The sequence below is a fragment of the Puma concolor genome, chromosome C2, assembly GCF_028749965.1.
Source record: "Puma concolor isolate L17-30 chromosome C2, mPumCon1.1.hap2, whole genome shotgun sequence".
In the NCBI taxonomy this organism is placed as follows: domain Eukaryota; kingdom Metazoa; phylum Chordata; class Mammalia; order Carnivora; family Felidae; genus Puma; species Puma concolor.
This window is the reverse complement of record NC_141675.1, coordinates 84,209,619-84,229,683: the sequence shown is the minus strand read 5'-3', so window position 1 is coordinate 84,229,683 and position 20,065 is coordinate 84,209,619. Positions and strand designations below refer to the sequence as shown.

The window sequence follows — 20,065 nt, the reverse complement described above, 5'->3', positions numbered from 1 at the left end:
TATGACCTAGGGTTCCTACTCTGGGACTATATCCAAAGGAAATGAAAACACTAATTCGAAAAGATATCTGCACCCCCATATTCAAAGCAGAGTTATTAACAATAGCCAAGACATGGAAAAAGCATGTCCAGTAGTCGATGAATGAATAAAGTAATGAAATATTACTCAGGAATATTAAAAATGAGGAAATCCTACCATTTGAAACAACATGGATGAAGCTTGAAAGCATTATGCTGAAGGAAATAAGCTAGACAGAGAAAGACAAATACGGTATGATGTATGATCTCACTTATGTGAAATCTAAAGAAACAAAAACAAAAACAAATCCACCAAACTCATAAAAAAAGAGATGAGTTTGTGGTTACTAGAGGTATGGGTTATGGAGAGGGGAGACTGGAGGGAGGTGGTCCAAAGGTATAAACTTGTAGTTACAAGATAACTAAGCAGTAGAGATGTGACTATAGCTAACACTGCTGCATGATATACAGGAAAGTTGTTACGAGAGTAGATCCTAATAGTTCTCATCACAGGAAGAAATTTTTCTTTTCTTTTTCTTGTGTCAATATGAGATGATGGCTGTTAATTAAACCTATTGAGGTAATCACTTCACAATATGTGTAAATCAAAACATCATTCTGTACACCTTAAATTTATACAGTGATTCATGTAAACTATTTCTCAGCAAAGCTAGAAAAAAAAGGTTTTATCAAATGTCAGGAGTAGGGGGGAAGAATCCCAGAAGAAAAGGAGTGAGAATGAGGCAAAGAAACTATGAGATAGTGAATGAGAACTTTTGAAATTGATAAAAAATCAAATCATAGATTAAGAAGCACTAAGAAACCCAATCAAGTTAAATATATTGTAGATTAGACATATATACATTAAAGTAAAGCTGAAAACCAAAGGGAAACCCCTCAAAATAAAGGAAAAAGGAGGCATCACATTCAAAGGAGCTACAAAAAGACTAGCATTTGACTTCTCAGTGGAGACAACGGAAGCTAGAAAGACATGGAACTCTGAAGACACCAGGAAAACACTACCTTAACCAAGTGATCCAAGTTAACGTCAGCAGTGGTGGGTCTTAATCCCTATGTCCCCCTCCTCCACACCCCCTGGTAACCACTATTCTATTGTTTATCTCTGTAACTGCATATTTTGGATGCCTCATAGAAGAGGAATCAGGCAGTATTTGTCCTTCTATGACTGACTTATTGCACTTTTCATAACTGTCTTCCACTTTGTTACTATCCACTTTGTTACCATAGCAGCTTTATTCATAATACCTGGAAACAAAAACTGGAAACAAAGCAAAGGTCCACGTACAATAGAGCAAACAAATACATTGGGATAAATTATTTCTTGGAATATTACACCCAATGAAAATAAACGAACTACAGCTACACGCAACAACAACATGAATAGCTCTTTTATTTGACTTAGAGAAGTCAGGCACAAATAAATACATACTACATGATTCTGTTTATGGAAAGTTAAAACAAGATTGGTATATAGAATTAAAAGTATGCATAATGTCTCTGTGTGTCTGAGAACTTGGGCAGGGAAGTAGTGTGAGGCAGAAATTAAGGGCTGGGGTAAAGTTATAGAATTCTTGGTTATTCCTCTTTCTCTTGAGTGCCAATGAGTCATTGCTTCTTTCTCAAATGAAAGTAAAATTCTTTAGTTCAATCACAGGCATGCTTTAATATGAAAACAAAATTAGCAAATAAGATTATTGAACAAGTAACTAGTCTTTAGGGAAATCGAGTTTCAATCATATAGGATTTACCCTTGGACTCAGAGGTTAGAACTTATTCATAAGAGTCTACTCCACACAAGAATAATAAAAGATAGTTGGATTCAAGGAGAACACTGCGGATATCCTGTCGTAGTTCTCTGGTAGCTGAGTATTATGAACAAAGCACAGGTGGGTAAGAAACTCTAATTTAAGGATACGGCGTGTGTGTGGGGGGGTTGGATTTAAAGCTGTTTATTGTAATCCTGAGAAAAGAAGTCACATTATTTCAAATCCTTCTCCAAAAGCATCCACACCAGCACACATAACACATGCAAGGGTGGAATTTCCCTTCATGAATCCCGACAGGCATCTCCACCATGGCCTTCATGCTATTAGTTGAGACTTAATAATGAGGGAAATGAATCTTGTTTCTGGTATTAAACAGATGGCATTAAGAAAATATTCCAGGACCCTGTAGAGTGCCAACTACTAGTTCTGCAAAATTTATAAAATTGGCTCATACAAATGAAGGAGTTGGGATCGCTAAATAAAAGTGCTAGAAATATGAATGTCCTTTTTGGCTGTGCTCTGGAGATTAGATGTACATTCCAAGTGGTCTATGCAGAGCAGCTGGTCTAGGACAGAATGCAAAACCTGGCCTGGGACCCAGAATCTAACAAATGAGGGCCTAGACTTGGTTTGAGATTGTATTTGTCTCAGTGTACCAGGAACCAACAACAAGCCAAGTGATGGATAAAGATCAAATGTGAATTCAAGTAAGTGGACATGGCTTCCCATTGCTGCTCTAGTTTTCATGCAACTTCAGTGATCAATGCAGCCAATGCAGAACATGAAATCTGCTGGACAAGATTTGCTCAGAGACCTGGCTCTCTCCCTTTGGGCTGAGGGAGAATCACCTCAGCACCTGAGCCTGCCCAACAATGCATGAGGACACTTTTCTTCTGCTTAGAGTGAGGAAGGGCAGTACCAGCATTCAGTATACCCACTAACACATTAGGAAATTCTTGCCCTGCTACATATTTGCTATTGCATCACTGGGATTACTTACAGCAAGACTGGCCATAGGCTCCCAGAGGCAACAAAAGAGGGATTTCTTTGGAAGTATAGTGAATCTAAAGGACAACAGTAAGAACCTATCAGCATATGGTATTATTTCTATAACAAATTGCTTTTAGGTAGGAAGTATACTTGTTTAAGTGACATGTGATGGGATTGCTACTTTTACCTTTAAGGAACCCATTAGGAAGAAACCTCAACACTTGTAACAAAAGAAGTTATAAATATTAAGAATAGGACCAAAGCCATAACTTTTAGGTAGGAATTATAAGAAGCTGTCATCCTATTAGAAATTCTGTTAAGAATATTAAACAGATGGACAGACAGAAAGACACTAATAGTCACCATAAAATAGTTACTGTAAAGAAAGTTTACAGATAATGACTGAATGGTTCCTGTCATCATAGAAGGTCCAATTAGAGCAAGATTATTGACATTTGGGACTGGATAATTCTTTGTTGCGGAGGGCTTTCCTGTACATTGTAGGATGCTGGCTGTGGTCTTTATGCATGAGATGCCAATAGTAACATTACTTCAACATGACCATCAAAATGGTCTCCAAATGTTGCCTGAGAACATTCAGATGGAAACCACCCATCTAGTGAGTAGATGGATGGAGTTGACAAAATGGAGGCATGGAAGAGGAAGAAAGGAGAGGCTGCAACAAATCCCAGAGATAGTAAAACCCAGGCAAAATCACTCCCAGTTGGGAACCCCTGAACTGGAGGAAAGATCCAAGAGAATCAAGGAAGAATCTGAGAAAAATGATTAAATCTTAAAAGGAGAGTGCAAAATAAACATTCCTGACAATGGGGTACTTAACCTCCAACAAACCACAGCTCCACTTAGAAGAATAAGAATTAAAGTTCCTTTTAGCTCTAACTAGGTTAAAGAGTAGTATTGCCAATAAGAGGCTTTCATCTATGAAAGACCAGCTAAAACTGTATTTTTAAGAGTTAAATAATATTACAAATTAAAGAAAGAGCAAATCAGAAGAAGGCAATAAAGCCTCATTAAAGTTAATTATGATAAAGGTTTCCTTTCTTGAAGTGACCTTTTCGATGACAGGCCAATTTGAGTTATCTGATTATCATATTTACTATGGAATTTTCAAAGGAAGGAAACTGACTTTACAGATTTTGTGGTTTACATTAAAAAAAAAAAGCATCTAACACACCAATGGTAATCTGCCAAACTCTTATACTTCTGTGCTATTATTTGTGAGTGCTTCTTAAGGAATTTGTTTCCACTGGAAGTTATATCAATTCAACACAGTTTAACCAGCTGATTTCAGGCCTGGGGTGGGGATGGAGATAAAGAGATTTCTCACGACAGTCTCCTTGCCCTCAATGAACTTACTATCTAGTGATAGAGGTAGAAATACTCTGAAATAAATCATATTAATTTCTTTCCCAAGGAAATTAATAAGTTACAAGCAAAGAATAAAACTCCAAGGAAGGAGGCATTTAATTTCAACAGACTAAAGTTAGGGGAGGGAACACAGAGAGGAAGAGGGTTGGGTGCTACTTTATGTAGATTTGGAACTGAGCCTGAGAACTGGCAAGAGTTCAACAGGTACTGATATTAAAGGTGGAAAGAACAGAAATGGTGAAAGCTGAGAGGTCAGGAGGCATAAGCTCTGTTTTTGGAGTGCTGAGTTAATCTATTATGACTAGGGTGTGGGATGTGTGGTAACATGGGTGATGTTGTTAGAAACCAGATTGGGGTCAGCTGTGGAGAGCTTTGAATGCCAGAGTAAAGTATATGTGATGATGATTTAGGACTTCTGTCTTATTACATTGGATATTTTGGTTTTGAATTACAGACTGCTCTTGCTGCTATGTCTCTATAGACATATTGATTGTAAATGAAGACTACATTATTACTAAGTTAATGTTAATAATCTTTTCAAAAGCATAAATACATCTGAGATGATTGACTGCTAGCAGTTCCAGAATTTATATCATAACAAAATGACTTTTCAATCTTGGTCTTGTTGAATTTGTATAGCAGACGCACTACTTTTCCTAGAATTTTAATTCTAGAATAGCTTTGAGAAAGATGGCAGAGATTATAGAATGATCAAAGTTTTTCAAAAATCTTATCTGGATATTACCATTGTACTTGATTAATTAAACAGTTGCTAGGTTAAGGTTAAAGAAAAATATCTTTGTTTAGGCTCTATATCCAGGGCAAAGCAATGCATAGGGTAGCAAAACCCAAAACATTTATTTTATATCCACAGAGAATAGTAGAAAAGAGCTCTTTGAATGTTATTGATGACTTTCTGGAAATGTCCATTGGATAATAGTAACAGAAAAAGCAAATACTTTATGTTATTAGATACTATGCACCCTTCAAATAAGTAAACATCTTTATGTTAGTCATTAAACATTTTACCTTCTTCAGCAAATTTTGTCCTGTGGCATTAGGAATCAAGGTTATAACATAATGTCAAATTTATGTCAAAAAGAAACTCACAGTTTTATCAGAACTTTTCCACTGAGGAGTTCACCTCTGGAAGCCCTTTTGTGAAGAGAGTTTGACCTATTCCAAAATAGCCTGAATAATCACTCCTCTAAGAAAACAAAAATGCCTTTGTGAAAGGTGCCATAAAAATATAGTTATGTAGATTTCATTATCATTGCCCTTGCTCTATTAATAGCGTATTTCTGAGACACTTCATGTATATACAAAATTTAGAATAGAGGTTAAAGTCTACTTGAATTATTGAACAGAAAACATGTCATCAAAGTCACAGGGTTTCAGTGTCTTGACCAAGTTACTTAGTGATTGTTATTTAAATGATGAAATCTTTCCTGTATTTGTGGATTTTCACCCAAAATTTTCTGTCCCTTCTGCTGAAACATGATTGAATTAGTATCCTTTGTTGAATGATATTGTGTGTCCCATATACAGCACTATTTTCATCTGATTATGTACATATATATTTTTTTTAACATCTATTTATTTCTTTTCAGAGAGAGAGTACAAACAGGGGAGGGGCAGAGAGAGAGAGGGGGAAAGAGAGAATCCCTAGCAGGCTCCACACTGTTGGCCTTGCTCACAGAAGCCAGTGACATTCTGTTAAGATTTACTTTATGTTTAAATAGGTGAGAACTATGCCGAAAATAAGTGAAGTAAATCCCAGTTTGTCTTCACTATACAGAACATTCTCCTTAGGCCTGCTATCTTTGTTCAGAAAATAGTTTTACCTTTATTATGAAGATACTTCTTTCTTTTTTAATATTTATTTTATTTTTTTAAGTTTATTTATTTTGTGAGAGACAGAGACAGCATGAGTCGGGGAGGGGCAGCGAGAGAGGGAGACAGAGAATCCCAAGCAGGAAAGCAGGGCTCGAACTCAAGAAACCATGAGATCATGACCCGATCCTAAACCAAGAGTCGGTTGATCAACCGATCAACCAACTGAGCCACTTAGGCGCCCCTATGAAGATATTTCTTAGTTACAATTCCTTCTCCCTGGCCCACTCTTATTTACCATGGTGTAGATAATTGGTTACTAATCTGTGAGATACAAAATGTCCACCTCCAGAAACACTTTGGAAGTCCAGTAAGCTCTGGAAGCTAATGGATTCTGGCTTGAATTCTGGCTCTGCTGTTTACTAACTCTGTGTCCTAAGGAAAGCTACTTAACTTTCCCGAGCTTTTGTTTTCTGGTTTATGCAATGACTATACTCAGAGTACCTATCCCACAGTGTTGTTTGTAAGGTTTAGAGGGAAGGTACACATGGATCTGATCCATGGTTGGGGCTCAGGTAACAACAGCTATTGCTGTTGTCAGTATGTGGCTAGAATTGAGCTGTTAACAAGTCAGCAGTGACAGACCAGAAACTGGTGTTCTTGTGCGAGTGACAGTTGAGCACGAGAGAACAATGGAGTGGGGAGCTCTCAGAAGCCATCTCTCTACAGATGGATGGAGTTGTCTACATGGAGGCAGAGAAAAGGCAGAAAGGAGAGGTTAAAGCCGAAGCCCTGAGGTGACAGGGGTGGAAATGTCAGAGAAGGGGGGAAATCAAATCAACATCAAGAAATGGAGTTGAATATGGCACCAGGCATGGTAAGATAATAAAATGAAAATTCTTTGTTAGCAGAATCAGAAACTAGGGAATATAGCAAAGTAGGGAAGTCAGCAGTAACACTGATCACTCACATGAGGACTTTACAGGTTCATAGCACATTCACAACCGTGAATTTGGGGTGAGGTAGACCCATCATCAAGACCATATTATGCCCACAGTCTCACTGTTTAGAAAATGGAAAAACCAGAAAACCCCACTGATCTATAAATTTGTAACCTTCATGTTTTATAAATCACCTCACTATACTTCTAACCATATATTAGAAAAAGAAAGCATATAGTTGCCCAGATTTCCAACCTGTGGGAAAAAGACCCACAACAAATAGCTCTCACATGTTCTCCTAGAGAGCCTAGAAGTAATAAGCTTCCTTCATAAGCACTGTTGCACCGTCAGCATGGTCACTTACCAATGCCTGAGCAATCATAAACCCTAATGCTGGCTGGCTAGGCTGGACTTGGGCCACCAGGCAGTGCCAGAGAGGTTAATATAGTGTGCTGAGATGTACTTCCCCCAAGGCTACAAATGCTGACTCTTCAGTGGTTGCTAAAGGGGAGAAATAGCCTCTTCGCTGCCAAACAGGCTTCATCTGGGAAAATTGAGCTCTCGGTCATCTAGGCATTTTAATGGACTCTATGAATCACCAATCAGCCAAGGAAGAATGTGAACAAACCCAGGGTCCTAAGCCTGCTGATTGGCTCTTTCAACAAAGACAAATGGAGAGCCTGTCACTCTCAATGAAGCAGGCCACAAAAGAGATCCTTCCTGCTAACTCTGGCCTCTCCTGTTTCTGTCCCCAGAGGACCATGGTGATAAAAGCTGCCATAAACCACAATTCCTTGCAGACAGCAGAAGAGAGTACAGGAAACAAGGATGGATTGAATCACCCAGTGTCCTTCAAAAACTGTCAGCCTGGGCTCATGGCAGATAAGAGTATTGAGATGACTGGGGTCCTCATTTTTTCAGAACCTACATCAAAATGATTGAGACACGACACACATTAGAAATAAGGTATCTTATCCTTGGAAGGAAATTCAAGTCCATTACTCCACCCAATCCCAAGCCATTTTATAAATGAGAAATCTGAGGCTGAGAGAGGCGAAGGAAAATGTCGAAGATCAGGCTGTTTATTAAAGGCAGGACTGGAACTAGAACTAGAAACTAGGACAGAAAACAGTCACTAGGCAGTCTGATGCTGAGTAGACCCTGTTGCTGTACCAGACACAAGGCAGAAAGCATAACCACTTACAAGCAACATGTGAGCAGTCAGAACGAAGAGCCTTCACAGACATATACTCACCTTAAAACAGGGGGCTTGTGTAACAAAATTACTTTCAACCAAACTGTAAGATTGTGAGAAGCCCCAGGGATGAAAACGCTGTCATTTGGTTGCTTAACTGAGTCTTAGCTGGAAAGTTAGAGAAGATCAAATTCTGATCCAGCACATATTGAGAGGACCTCTGCTAACATCCAAGATGAAATAATAGAAACCAGTTTATTCTTTTTCCTAGAAAAAAAAAAAGAAAGAAAGGGGCACCTGGGTGGCCCAGTGGGTTAAGCGACCAACTGTTGATTTTGACTCAGGTCGTGATTTCACAGTTTATGGATTTGAGCCATGTATGGGGCTCTGCACTGACAGTAGGGAGCCTGCTTGGGATTCTCTCTCTCTCCCTCTCTCTCTGCCCCTCCCTGCCTCTTAAAATAAATAAATAAAAAATTTTTAAAGGTTTTTTAAAGGAAAAAAGGGGGAAAAAGGAAAAACTATGTACAAGAAGTGAAGCAATGGTTTTCAAGTAATTAGACATCAGGCAACCAAGGACAGTGATTCCTGAGAATGGGAAAAAAAAATTAGATGAGCCCTGTGATGGCCCCATCTTACAACCCAGAAAGAGTTTCCAGACTGCAGCACTGGTGGGTGAATCCAGGTAGAGTCTCATGAACTTTCTGGGCTGGGATTCTAGGAAGGCTAAGGTTGCTAGGGTGCAAAAAGCAGAGTAGTAGAGAACAGAGAACTTCAGAGAAAGAACTTAGAGGTTTTCAGATCTTCAGAGTCTTCAGGTGAGTAAAAGTGTAGGGTCAACAGACAAATAATTTCCATGACAGCTCCCCCTGTTTGGAAGCAATACTATCAATTTTTTAAACACAGATTTCCCATTTTAACACAATCATCTACTGACCTTTGTGGCATTCTCTTAAACCCTCAAAAACTTTGTCACCAGGACTTTTGGATTCAACATCATCTTTAAAGCCATGATTAACTTTGAATATCAGCACTATTTCTATTTATTTTAACCATGGGAAGTCACTTAACTGCTGCCTCAGTTCCCTTTCTGATAAATGAGGACAACAAAATTTTGGAATTTTTGTAGGATTTCAATGACATAATCCACCTAGCATAATGGCAAGTACATGATCGATGTTCAACAAATGGCAGTGGTGCAGGAGGTTTCAAAGAGTGGATTCTGGAGTCAGGAGACTTGATTTTGGAAAGAACTTACAGTTTTAACATATAATCACGTTTGGGTAAGATACTCAACCTCCTAAACCTCAGTCTCTCGATTATAAAACAGAAATGATAATACTAGTCACTACTTCATAAGATTGATTCGAGAATTGAATGAGAAAATACAAAGTGCCTCCTGATGTACCTGGCACCTGGTAGATGCTTACTGCAAACTGTATCATCATTCTCTTTCTCACCCTCTTCCTTCCTCCACCCAATCCCCTGCCATGCCCACCACTCATACATCATTTGTTCCATCGACTTCTCTGGCCTTGGATGACCCTATTACTCCAGTGATCCCTCACTCTATTCCCTAGCACCCCCCACTCAGTTCCAAATCATTTCCTGAATGCAACAGATTTCTAGAATTTGTCATTGTGAATTCCACCTCTTTAATCACAGCCTCCTTTCGTCCTCCCCTCTCACTTGACAATCCCAGTAGACATTCAATGGACATAAAACTGCCACCAGCCTCTTTCTGTCTTACCTTTTTTGACCTGCAGGATCCTATTGGTTGCTCAGCCTGAAAATAATGTTGACAGCCTGGCCAAGCACATTTGATCAGCCATGGCTTAATCCAGATATTACATCCTTCAGTGGGTTTGAAATCCCTGTAGCCGACACAAAATTGAGCTGATAGATTGGGAAAGCATCATTCACCTCTACAGATTTTACTCTTTGGCTCTGTTAATACTCTCCTGGCAGGAGGAAGAACCCGAGATACTGAATTTAATGAGATCATTTGCTGGCATGGCATCGATAGCAGGATGTTGCTGCTTTCGTCCCTAGCTCCCCATTAAAACCTTTGCAGTGCCTGTGCCGCCATCCCAAGAATTTCTGACTTAATTGAGTTGGGAGGCTTGACCATTGGTGTTTGTGAAAATGTTGCCATGATGATTTTATTTTATTTTATTTTTATTTTTTTTTATTTTTAAAAAAAAAATTTTTTTTTCAACGTTTTTATTTATTTTTGGGACAGAGAGAGACAGAGCATGAACGGGGGAGGGGCAGAGAGAGAGGGAGACACAGAATTGGAAACAGGCTCCAGGCTCCGAGCCATCAGCCCAGAGCCTGACGCGGGGCTCGAACTCACGGACCGCGAGATCGTGACCTGGCTGAAGTCGGATGCTTAACCGACTGCGCCACCCAGGCGCCTCGCCATGATGATTTTAATATGCAGCTAGAGCTGAAACCCACTGCAATAGAGGGAAAGAAGAGATTATTGGAACAGTTTCTTTTATCTAATCCCAAGAACTCAATTATAGGAAACTTAACTCTTCTGTGGTGTGCTATAGTTGGCTTGTACCAACTCAAGAAAACTGTTGAAATTTCAGAAAGTTTCCTAGCCAGTTAGTATCACATTAGTAGACTGAGTGGTCACATAGGAGCATGTACACATTGGCCAATACTACAAATCAGGGTGTCCCTCCCCAGCTGACCGTGAACTGTTACCAGCACACCGCTACTCTGGCCTTCTGTTCATTTCCCTTCCACCTTCCTTGTCCTTGAGTCAAATTCTGTGTAACTAAAAGCACTCTCCTTTTAATATCATTTCAACAGGTTTTTTTCCTATTGTTTACTATGAAATTTCTCTGATTCCTCTTCTTTTAAATAGAAATATAAAAGACTAGTACTATTGCTGCCATAAGAGTTGATGAATACTTTCATAAATAGGGGCCTACTTATGAGTTGAGCAGAAGGCTTCACTTTCTATGCAAGTCTGTTTACCCTCATTTGATCAATGTTCTGATAATTTCTAGATCTATTGATCTCTTAGATTTATTGGTCTAATTTTCATGGCTCTCCAAACCTGCAGGCAATCCTTCCAGTTCTGCAACACAGGAGTTACTGGTTTCCATATATTCCATCACAAGCAGTGTAGGAGGAAGTAAACTTCTCCTAAGTAGACATGACAACACAGAATATCAGAGAAGGAAATGACCTTAGAAGTCATCTAGTCCAACCCCCCTTTTTGAAAATGGCCTATCAGACCCAGAGAATTAGGTAACTTACCAATGGTCAGACCTCACACCTAAGTTAGTTCACTTTTCTCTATGCTCTTGTACTTCAAAGTGGTATGCCCACCAGCAGCATTGACATTACCTGGCAGCTCTGAAAACTCAGGTCCAGGTCTTTCTTCAGAACTCCTGAATAAGAATCTGCAGCTCAACAATATTCCAAAGTTATTTGTATGTGCATTAAAGCTTAAGAAGTACTAACTCACCCAAGAATTCTACTTGTGGGTAGATATTTGCAGACCCATGTCCATTGCAGCTTTATTCACAATAGCTGGAAAGTGGGAACACGCATCCACTAATGGAGGGATGGATAAACAAAATGTGGTACATACATTTAAAATGGAATATTATTCAGTCTTGAAAAGGAGATTCTGACACATTCTACAACATGGATGAAACCTGAGGACACTATGTTAAGTAGAATAAGCCATCACAAAAGGGCAAATACTGTGTGACCTAGAGTCAAATCACAGAGACAAAGAGTAGGATGGTAGCCTCCAGAGGCCAGTGGGAAGAGGGAATAAAGAGCTGTGGTTTACAAAATTTCAACTCAAATGGAAAAAGTTCTGGAAATTGGTTACACAATGATGTGAATGTACTTAACTTACTGACCTATAAAGTTTAAAAGGTTAAGATGATAAATTTCATGTTATGTATATTTTTCCGTATTAAAAAAACACTTCACTAAAGAAGGAGGAGGAGGAGGAGGAGGAGGGGGAGGAGGAAGGGGAGGAGGTAGAGCACCAATCCGTACCTATTTGATTCTGGTTTTCTGGAAGGTCTGATTCAACAAATGAAGCAGATATCAAGTGGAGACAAAACCAATTAAGAATACTGTTGAAATGAACTGAATACAAATATTTTTCATTTACTTAAATTTTATTTTGATTAGGCCTTCTTCTCACTCAGAATCTTCACAGCAACCTTCAGGTAGGTATTATTTAAGCCTACCTGGCGACCCTTAAAATAGTGTGACCAATTCATCCCGGTTATTCCCACTTTTAGTACAAAAAGTCCCATGTCCCAATAAACCCCTCAGTCCTTAGCAAATGGGACGACAGCTGGCTACCCTATTTATTAGTGAATCTTAGAGGGGTTATGCAGCAGCTAAGTAGAGCCAAGGTTCAAACTCAGATCAGGCTGAAAAAAGAACCAAAGAACTACAATTAAATGAATAAGAAAAAAGAGAAGAGGAACCATAAAACCTCTCTGCTGATGCCATTGTATCGTAATGAGATAATAGTACTGTAAAATCTCTTCCTACGGTCTGGGTTTAGATTTAAAAGAAATCCAATCTGCCATGTCAAATATACTTAGTTAACTGGCTTCTCTGCCCTATTAAAGATGTCACTATGACCATTAATATCTGGAAAGTTTGCAGGTTGATGTTCTTCAAGGCAAAGAGAAATCTCTGATTTGTGTGTTGTGCCTAGAATGACTTGGAGCACAGGGTAGAAACAACGGGCAGTGACCCCAGACACCGCATATCATCAGGGCTGTACTCAGTATTTGCTCAAAGCCTTCCTAATAAAGGACTTTGGAGGGGACAGTCTGAGCTTTTCAAATCACTGTAAAAAAAAAATCACTGTGGGGCGCCTGGGTGGCGCAGTCGGTTAAGCGTCCGACTTCAGCCAGGTCATGATCTCGCGGTCCGTGAGTTTGAGCCCCGCGTCGGGCTCTGGGCGGATGGCTCAGAGCCTGGAGCCTGTTTCCGATTCTGTGTCTCCCTCTCTCTCTGCGCCTCCCCTGTTCATGCTCTGTCTCTCTCTGTCCCCCCCCCAAAAAAAAATAAACGTTGAAAAAAAAAATCACTGTAACCTCGAGCAACATTCACAATATAGGCCGCTAACCAGATGGGCAAAGATGTTTGTATTGCAGTCAGAGAGTGACCTTATTTGATTTTTCCTACATTTCACCAGAGAGGTAGCAGAGATGGGCAGGGGGAACAATAAAGCCAGAGGAGTGGGGTTTAGGATCCTAAAAATCCATTCGAGGTGAGAAGTCTCAGACTGATTCCCACATCTGCCTTACTTCTATTTTCTTCAGTCTTAAGTGCTCAAAGAGAGGAATTATTAGGAAGTAAAAGGCTGAAAGAACAATGGGAGGAGAGGGGGATATTCCACTTCCAGGAAAAGGGAGTAAGAATGAGGACACTGGCCAGACACCACCTCAGGAAAGACTGATTGCCTGAGCCTCCAAGGATACATCAAAATAGCACAGGAAGTGGATTCCCTCTATTTCACTGTAGATCAGGGAATAACTCTGAGGTCTGAGGAAGTTTTGCCACTGCCCCATGATGCTTTGTTTTCATTCTGTTCACTCCTAGGGGTTAGTAATAAAGCCCTTAAGTTATGGGTAGAGGGAGTAAAGCTGGTACTGTTCCACCACTGTCTCTGGGTGTGGGTGGGCCTGGAAGGTTGACAGAGGAATCTCTAGGTATTATCTGTGGAAAGAAGAGACCAGAATGCTAGCTTCCTTGAGCATACAGAAAGAGAAAATACAGGTAGTAGAAAGAGCTGGCTTTGAATGAAACAAAGAAACTTGGGGGCCCAAGGCCTTTCCCTTGTAGGGTCCACTGAAACATCCCCTTGTCCCTTCAGAAACAAACCCTGCAGAAATGGGTGCAGCACAAATGCATGGCCAACTAATCTTTGACAAAGCAGGGAAGAATATCCAGTGGAAAAAAGACAGTCTCATTAACAAATGGTGCTGGGAGAACTGGACAGCAACATGCAGAAGAATGAAACTAGACCACTTTCTTATACCATTCACAAAGATAAACTCAAAATGGATGAAGGACCTGAATGTGAGACAGGAAACCATCAAAACCCTAGAGGAGAAAGCAGGAAAAAAACCTCTCTGACCTCAGCTGCAGCTATTTCTTACTTGACACATCTCCAAAGGCAAGGGAATTAAAAGCAAAAATGAACTATTGGGACCTCATGAAGATAAAAAGCTTCTGCACTGCAAAGGAAGCAATCAACAAACCTAAAAGGCAACTGATGGAATGGGAAAAGATATTTGCAAATGACATATCGGATAAAGGGCTAGTGTCCAAAATCTATAAAGAACTCACCAAACTCCACACCCGAAAAACAAATAATCCAGTGAGAAATGGGCAGAAGACACGAATAGACACTTTTCTAAAGAAGACATCCAGATGCCCACAGGCACATGAAAAGATGCTCAACGTCACTCCTTATCAGGGAAATACAAATCAAAACCACACTCAGATAACGCCTCACACCAGTCAGAGTGGCTAAAATGAACAAATCAGGATACTATAGATGCTGGAGAGGATGTGGAGAAATGGGAACCCTCTTGCACTGTTGGTGGGAGTGCAAACTGGTGCAGCCACTCTGGAAAACAGTGTGGAGGTTCCTCAAAAAATTAAAAATAGATCTACCCTATGACCCAGCAATAGCACTGCTAGGAATTTACCCAAGAGATACAGGAGTGCTGATGATGCACAGGGGCACTTGTATACCCCAATGTTTATAGCAGCACCTTCAACAATAGCCAAATTATGGAAAGAGCCTAAATGTCAATTAACTGATGAAAGGATAAAGAAATTGTGGTTTATATACACAATGGAATACTACTTGGCAATGAGAAAGAATGAAACATGGCCTTTTTTAGCAATGTGGATGGAAATGGAGAGTGTTATGCTAAGTGAAATATGTCATGCAGAGAAAGACAGATACCATATGTCTTCACTCTTATGTGGATCCTGAGAAACTTAACAGAAGACCATGGGGGAGGGGAAGGAGAAAAAAAAAGTTAGAGAGGGAGGGAGCCAAACCATAAGAGACTCTTGAAAACTAAGAACAATCTGAGGGCTGATGGGGAGTGGGAGGGAGGGGAGGGTGGGTGATGGGTATTGAGGAGGACACCTGTTGGGATAAGCACTGGGTGTTGTATGGAAACCAATTTGACAATAAATTTCATATAGAAAGAAAGAAAGAGAAGAAAGAAAGAAAGAGGAGAAAGAAAGAAAGAAAAGAAAGAAAGAAAGAAAGAAAGAAAGAAAGAAAGAAAGAAAGAAAGAAAACGGGTGTAGCAGAGTTAGTGATAGACTAGAGCCTTTTCCTTCTACAACACACTTGACAAAGGATGTTCATGTGCCCGGCAAACTCCCATGACCACCCGCAAGTCTCCTCTAAATTCCCTGTGTGATTTCTGGGAATTCAGTTTTGCAAAACAGGATGCAAGTGGGTGAGAGCGATGTTACATGGATGTCTGTTGATTTCCCTCAAATTTATTACATCATGGCCAAAAAAGGCAGTGTGGCTGCAAACCTTAGGTTTTTATCAAGTCAAGAATGACTTCTCTCACACAAAGATTTGGACATGTACGTTCACAACATGATTCTCAAGAGCCAACAAGTGGAAACAACCCAAATGTCCCTTGACTGATGAGTGGATGAACAACACATGGTACTATATCCACGAACACTATTCAGGATTAAAAAGTAACAGAGTAGTTCAAATGGCTGAACCTCAAAAATATTATGCTAAGTGAAAGAAGCCAAACACAAAAGAACATATATGATGTCATTTATATAGCATGTCAAGAAAAAGCATATAGAGAGAGACAGAAAGTAGATTTGTGGTTGGCCTAGGACTGCAGCTGGAATTGGGAGTAACTGTGAACGGGCATGAGGTTTCTCTTTTGGTTGCTGGAAATGTTGTAAAATTTGATTTTGGTGATGGTTAGACAGCTCTGTAAATATACTAAAATTTATTAAAGTGTACATTTAAAAATGGGATACTTTTATGAGGTATAAATTATATCTCAATAACTTGCTTTTAGAAAAATATTCCTTGGAAAAAAACTAGCTCGTGACATCACTCATAACTGATAGAAACTGGCCTCGTGTGTCTGCTAAAATCTCTTACCTCACAAGCTGTTCTCTGGCATCTCCTGGCACTTAGCTCAGAATTTTAAAAATGTACCTTGTGCCTCCTCCTTTGTTGGGAAAAGTGTGGCAGCATCCCCTGTGATGCATTACCACATTTTCGTAAATATAATCAACCCCATTACACTTGCAGGATCACTTGAAACTCAACAATTTATTCTAGAAGCAGAGAAATCAGGAGGTGTTGTACATGGGTTACTTTCAAGGACAAAATACAAGAAACAAAATATGAACTGTCATAATTTACCTGTTATGTATCCTTAGGGCATTTTCCTCATCAGACAGAAAAAAAAATAGGATAATGATAATGTTTTCTGGGCATTAAAGACTGCTTATATTAAAGGATATTTCATATGTGTGAAATGAGAACATAAAGGTAGTATTTCCTATTGACACTTGATAAAAATAATATTGTGTTGCAAATGCCTTGAAAACTCACATTTTTAATAAGTTCCTATTGCCATGTGTAGATCTGAAAAAATAGAAACAGATTACAGGTTTATAATAACTTTTGTGGTGATACAATGTTATACCAAGTTTACTTAGGTCACATCTCTGATTACAATGTTAAAAAACCTAAAATATGCAAGTTGGAAGGGAACTAAAATATTATCTAGCTAATTCTCCCAGCTGAGGGAACAAAGGACTATGATAATCAGCTTGCTTCAAATCTCACAGAATAGGGAAGGCAATTCAGGACGCAGAGGCCAGGTCTCCTGACTCACGATCACGTGCTCTTTGCATTATTTCCATAGTGCCCAGAGCATGTACGTGGAGGTTACACTCTGGATAAATACAAACAGGAAAGGGGCTTCCACTCTGAGGACACCTCATATTCAGTTAGAAAGAATTAGGGCACAAGTGGCAAACTGTCCTTCCATGGACTAAATGCAGCCCCACAGACACGTTTTCTTGACCAAAATGGATTTTTTTAAAGATTTTAAATTAGTTCCCAAATGTTTAAAAGTTTGAGATTTTATATGGAAACTCAGATTTCCTGCCCCCCACCCTTTTGTTTTTAATTAGAACTTTGGCAACACTGGGTCAGCATTCTTCCATGACAGCGGTCACCAGAGGTGAGTGGTGGCTGTCCTGTCTAGAAGGGCCTTTCCTTCTTTTAGTGTGTACTCTTTTCTGGCACCTGATCTGCCTCTTTCATTTAATTACCCACACCCTCGCAGGCATTTGAGTTTGTGCACTGAGCTAGGGGACCGGGCAGTGCTGACTCTGTAGATTGTCTGTATCAAGGTGGGACTTGTGAGACAGAGGTGTAAAGCCTGGATGCTGGCTCAGTTCTTAGCCTTTCTGGTTGGATGTGACTTATGCAAAGGAAAATCTGCTGGGACTGCCTATCAGTAACAGGTTTATTAGGGACATACTTAGGAACTGGTGGTTTTCTGTTTTGTTTTGTGTTTGTTTTTGTGTTTTCAAAGAGAGAGCACTGGGTATTCTAGGACAGATTTGCTCTCCACATTTGTGAGGCCTTGAGTAAGAATGTAAATAGCGGCCCATGTACCCTAAGTCTAAATTTGTTAGAAGTTCCCAATTTAGGATCAGACTATTCAGCAAAATGGGAATCTATATTGTTGACAAATGTATCCACATTACATGAGGTATAGTTTTGTTTTTTTTTAAGTTTATTTATTTTTGAGAGGGGGGGGGAAAGAGAGCATATAAGTAGGCAGAGGCAGAGAAAAAGAAGGAGACACAGAATCTGAAGCAGGCTCTAGGCTCTGAGCTGTTAGCACAGAGCCCCATGTGGCGCTCCAACTCATGAACCATGAGATCAGGACCTGAGCCAAAGTCAGATGCTTAACTGACTGAGCCACCCAGGTACCCCACATGAAGTCTAGTTTTAAATGTAAAATTCTCAGATACTCTGGAGTTCTACATCAGAGCAAGATAGCATGTGGAGAACTGGCTGCAAGACCCTCCCCCACAGCCCGCCTCATCTCTTCCCATGCATTGTGGACCTTTAACCACACACAGCTTCACAAACATTTATGTGGACATCGGCCATCACACCAAGCTGTGCCCTCACCTCTCTCCCCTTAGACAACATCCTCTGACCCCTCCCTGGCCCTAGAGAATCTCACACAGGTTGGTGGCCAGGATGAGTGAACTATGGCCTGTGGGTCAAATACAGCCCACAACTTGTTTTTGTATGGCTTTAAGCTAAGGATAGTTTCGTGGTTTTAAAAACTTGTAAAAATTACAAAGAAAGAGTATGTGGCCCACAAATCCCAAAATATTTACTATTTTGCCCTTTACAAAAAAAGCTTTGCCAATGCCTACTCTAAGGCTCAAGGCAGGATTTCTTCTCTCTTTGATCTAAGGGCAACATTACCCGGATCCTTCTAAAACTACCATGGAGACAATTCAAAGTCTACTCTCCTCCTCCAAAATCCCTCAGTGACCCTGGAACAAATCCTCTATCCTGCCTTTTGTGGTTTCCTCCTAATCAAAGAGGATTTGAATGGGGCTAGGCTAGAGGCCATATACTGAACACCTACTCTGAGTCAGGCACTGTGCTAAGGCTTCTACCTTATTCTATCCCCTCAGGCCGATTCCTGTCAAGGGCAGAAACCCAAGTCATGTAAATAAAGCTGGGGAGTCTGGAGACAGGAAAGAGTCTAGCACTCTTGTGTTTGCTGAAAGTATCATCAACGGCATCATTTTGGTTTAATTTGATGATGACAAGGATGGAAAGAAGAATCGATCGTCTTTAAAAAGTACAGTTTTAGTTAAGTGTAAAAATGATTCTTTTCTTCTTTTCCACAGCAGACGGATTCAAGAGCTGAGCTACGGCTTAGAAGTCGGGAGTTCAGTAGCCTAGAGACCTCGGTGATTAAATTCCACCTCTGTTTCTCCTCTGTGTCTCTCTAAGGAGAGAGACAGATGGTGTGTCAGGAGAAAGAAGATCATGGGGAGATGAATCTCTCTGACACTGGCTCAGAGGCAGCTTTATATGAGGCCAGTGGCCTCGAATGGAATCAAATACTTACATTAAAAGAGAAAGCATCAGGAGTTACACGCCGTGAAGCCGGGGCACCTTACCTCACAAGCTGCCTGAGGTACTATGGACTGCTGTTTCCTCACACCACACAAAGAGGCACTTTCCCAGATGGAAAATAGGCTCTTCCCCCAGAAAGGCATCAGTTCAGATCCCTGAACAGAGTTAAGAACAAAGAAACCTTAGAGAACGTCAATCATGACCTTTGAGGTTTATCTGATTTTCTTCTTCACAGCAACACAGATGGCTTTTGTTTTTTTATAAGCAAAGGCAAAAGCCCCACTGTAATTGAATAAATCAAAGGAGTAGGAGGTTGATTTTTATGGGCTTTTTTCAGTAAGAAATAGCTTTATCTATTGCTAACACAGAAAACTTGGCTGTAATCTACTAGAGAATTACGTGAAAAATTCCAAAATCAGAAAAGTGCAGAGGATAACATAATAAAGGCATTACACTCATCACCTAGATGGAATAACATTTTGCCTTAGTTGCTTCAGATCTTTAAAAAAAATAAAATAAATTAAACATTATTTTTAAAACTGAATTTCCCTTTTTACCCACATCTCCCTACAGTCCCATTAAACCTGTTACCTTATAAAGTACATTAATAAAATCTTTATGTTGAATTTTTGTTCCTTAGAATAAATTTTATTTGTTAAAATATATATGCGTGCATAGTATTGGGTTAAATTGTTTATATG

The 20,065-nt window shown here is 39.8% G+C and overlaps 1 long non-coding RNA gene across 1 annotated transcript in view; it reads right to left on the bottom strand.

Moving 5' to 3' along the window:
- LOC147577364 (uncharacterized) overlaps window positions 1–19,497 on the bottom strand; it is a 63,385-nt gene extending 43,888 nt beyond the window's left edge. Inside the window, exon 1 of the long non-coding RNA XR_015255809.1 lies at window positions 19,409–19,497. This is a non-coding gene — a long non-coding RNA (uncharacterized LOC147577364). The remainder of the gene's footprint in view (window positions 1–19,408) is intronic.
- Between the last annotated feature and the right edge of the window lie 568 nt (window positions 19,498–20,065).